At 32.1% G+C, this 3,910-nt stretch overlaps 1 long non-coding RNA gene across 1 annotated transcript; it reads left to right on the top strand.

Annotated features, from left to right (window-relative positions):
• Positions 1 to 257: 257 nt before the first annotated feature.
• LOC148609692 (uncharacterized) lies at positions 258 to 1,271 on the top strand. The gene is made up of 2 exons (XR_015914452.1): positions 258 to 370; positions 904 to 1,271. It is a non-coding gene; the product is annotated as an uncharacterized LOC148609692 (long non-coding RNA).
• Positions 1,272 to 3,910: the final 2,639 nt, after the last annotated feature.

Raw genomic sequence — 3,910 nt, 5'->3', positions numbered from 1 at the left:
GAATGAATTGGATTTGTTATTCCATCATACAAGTATCCCCCACTTTAGTGTTACAGTTTCAATCTAAAATTGTCTTTTGTCTAAAAAAAACTTGTCTGAAGGAAGTTTTAAGATTATAAACGGTATTTATACATATTTATACATAGAAGCATTTGTAAAATATGTATGTTCTTACAATGTGAATATTATTTTTATCCTGCCCTTCATCAGTCATTAATGGAATGTTCCGTAATACGTATATTTTTTATGTGGGTTCCGTCGTTGATTCATATTTTCGTAATATCTTGAATGGTTCCGGCATATCAAAACTCACATGTTTTGCGTATTTTATACTTTTGATATACTTCTAAGTAGCTCATGGCACGAAAGTGTAAGTTTATAACATATTATAATACTTTTGAGATATATTTAAAGTCCTGGTTAACCTGTATTTTGCATATCTTTCGGTAGTTCATGATGTTACATTGATTTTCCATTGCGTCATACAATTCGTTGTATGTTTTCTTATTTTTTAACTGTAAACCCATATAATGTCCATATCAACCCCTTCTTATGATTTTAAGCAACCCTTTACGCCCTTATTTTTTATTTGTTGCATGGCAATAGGGTCACGTTCGGTGATTTTTTTAACGTCCTAAATTTTGACCTTTTATGTATTGAAAATCACTGTAGGAATACATGCGAATCTTTTTAATTTTTCATGGAAAGTAATGTGGGCATCGATTTTTCCGCTTTTTCTTGTTAATCGCCAATATTTTACCGCAACCTTTCGATATTTTTCAAACCATTCTAGGAGTTGAATCATTTTAATAATATTATTTTTGTATTGCCATATTTTATGTACATGTATTCATTTATTTCTGTAGTACATGTTGTAAGGACTGTCATATTTTGTATTTTCAGTATTTTACCCTCTCCGGAGGTTGGTTCATCAATAAAGCTTAAAGAATTATCAAAACTTCTTCTCTGTGTGACAGAACATGGACCCTAGACGTACGCATGTTGTTATCAATTTAAATTAAGGAAGTCTCTATTGTTATCGAGTACACAAAACTAAAACTATCCCTCGTGACTAATGCCATGACTATCATACAACTCTAGATAAGCATGTGATACAAGTCTTCTAATCGGACAACAACATTCATTCGAAAAGTTTGTAGTGACTGTCTTTACAAATTTGAAATGGTTTATGTGTTTGCAAGAATTGTTTTGTAATGTCAATTCCACACAATTCCCATGCAGTTTTTACAACACTGTTAAATTGAAAGTAACATTTGTTTCTACAATCTATGTATTGCAAGTATTACATGTTCGATTCTGTAGACAAGCAGTTCAAAACGTGTTATTCAAAAGGAAGCTTGCGATAAGAAAAAAAAGACATGCATCTCATTTCTATATCTACTTATTTATTATAAATTCGACAAAGCTTGTATTTAAAATGCTAAAATAGATTCCCAATAAAAAGCACCATACCAGAAAACACATCGTACAAAAAAAAAAACAAAGTACAAGTCTTAAAGCACAATAGATATACATATATTGATAAATATGGTTTATTTGTTAAAATAAAAATCCCACAAACGAAACAGAAATGTTATCAAGCGTATCATTCGGCAGGTATTTTATTTTCATTATATTGAAATTTCTGTGAAAAAAAACACCATTGTTCATTAGGTACCAATTTCTAAGATTAATTGATGGTTCTCTCAATTAAAGAACTCAACTTCAAAACAAAATATCAAATTAACATTGAAAACGTTGTAGATTAACTAGGAAAATGTTTGCATCGTGTTACTTCATCACAAATCAAAAACATTTAATGAAACATTACATCCCAGAATTCAACTTTAATAAAAGATTATAATTGTACATGTTATTAACATTAGAATTATTCGATTGCGAAAATGATATGATACACACAGAGGCATACATCTTTAAAAAAACGTTCAACAATCGGAGACATAAAAGCATATTGAAAGAAAGTTTAAAAAGGCAAACAATACAAATAGGTAGGAAACACACTGATACACGCCTCTGTGTGTAACCTATAATTTTTATATCCTCATTTGCTAAAGTGTTCTACTTTACAAACTTGTTCAATAAATATGAAGTTAAATGTATCAATAATAAAACGTTAAAATCTATATATTTATGTATGAATATGATTTTTAAAGGCAGAAAAGCCTTTCAGAAAAGCTTAATGTTAAATATCTAATTTTCCTTGTTATCATTATAACAAATTGGAAAAGAAACAGATTTTCGACATAGCACTGTGTTGTGTAAGATGGAAAAAATATATCAATCTTTAATGCTGCACCTAATGTAGCTCTCTTACAAAGTTTCCATTTAATGGTGGTAATCTCGCTTCTTTAACCTTTGTCGCCTGCATTGATAAGCTATTTGTTAACGGTTGTTTTCCTGCATTTTCGTGCATATATATCAATTCTATTCAATGCAGCTGTCTGTTCCCAAAAGTCACTCAACTTACAAACAAGAGGATCAAAGGAGCCTGAATCACTCACCTGGTTAAAGTTTGTATTTCAAGGAAAATAAATTTAATAAGGAGTTTTCCAACAATCTTTAAACTCAAGATGACTTTGGTAGGACTATCATACGGATCATTTCGATTGAAAGTTTCTTTCTATCTATATTATAGTTTTCAAGATATTGGCTGAAAACTGTAAAATAAAAAAAATAAAAAAATCATTTGTCATCTTTCATGGGCAATAACTTTTACAAGGAGTCGACTGACAACTTTGATCCCTTAATTTGAAGGCCTTATAATAAGGGTAATTTCAGGAATGGAAATAATTTTGCTTAATCTAACAGTATTGGAGATTTATGCGAAAAACTACAGTCCGAATCCTTTATTTTTAGTAACGGTGCCCATGTTTTTCTAAAGATAAAAAATCCTCACATCGGTTCTACGTAGAATACCCCAAGAAATATGTCGGGTTCAAATTGGTCAAGTAGTGTCAGAGGAGAAGATTTTTGAAAGAAATAACATGAAAGAGTAATCATGGGAACCAAGGTTATAACGGTAATCAAAAGAATGTAATCCATGGACACAGACCAAACATGGGAAGCAGAAACACATAACAAAAAACATTGAGTAACTAAAATCATACATACAAAGTAACAAAAGAAAATGAGCATCTCGGACTCCACTAAAACCTGGGAGCATAGACCAGGTGCACTGGTATGGTAAGTCCGGGGTAGACGAAAGAGGAAAGGAAAACTATGACACGTTGAACAAATCAGTTTTCATGGCGCATATGGATACACCCAACGATCCACGAGTTCAGGATGACGGCCATAACACTTTTGTAGTGATGACTTCAACCTTGTAGCAACATAACCCTGCTCCAGAAGCCTATTTGTTAGAATTCTAGCGATATACAAAAAGTCTGCGTAGTCTCGGCAAGCTCTGGCATAACGTATAAGTTGTGATATGAACACTTCATACGCAGGTGCTGAAGGTGTGTTGCCACAAATGAAAGGAAAGTTGACAATTTTGAATGAAAAGTCATCACGTTTGTCGTAAGTTTCGTCAAAAGTTTTCCTTTACCATCGATATCTAAGTGCAGGTCAAGATATGAGGCCGACTTTACAGTGTCTGTAGTATCTTTATCTCAAGTTCGTTGGGGTAGATACGATGTATCAAATCCCCAAAAATTAGGATTGTTTAAAAATAATATATATTTATATAGCGGAAAAATAGCAAAAAAAATGTCGAAAAGGGAAACAACTCCAAAACTGCTTCACAGTATTTCACCACAGATAGATCTCATCATGCTGAACAATTTCACTTATGTCAGAATTTGGCTTTACCTAACGGTTTTCGAGATATGTGCGAATAACTACTGTCTGATCCCTGTCTTCTATTTTTAGAAGCGGCAGCCATGTTTTT

Source organism: Perna viridis, chromosome 8, assembly GCF_037379345.1.
Source record: "Perna viridis isolate PV_CMFRI_1.1 ecotype Kerala chromosome 8, ASM3737934v1, whole genome shotgun sequence".
Taxonomy (NCBI): Eukaryota; Metazoa; Mollusca; class Bivalvia; order Mytilida; family Mytilidae; genus Perna; species Perna viridis.
Note: the sequence above shows the minus strand (reverse complement) of the source record. Positions and strands in the feature narration are given on the sequence as shown.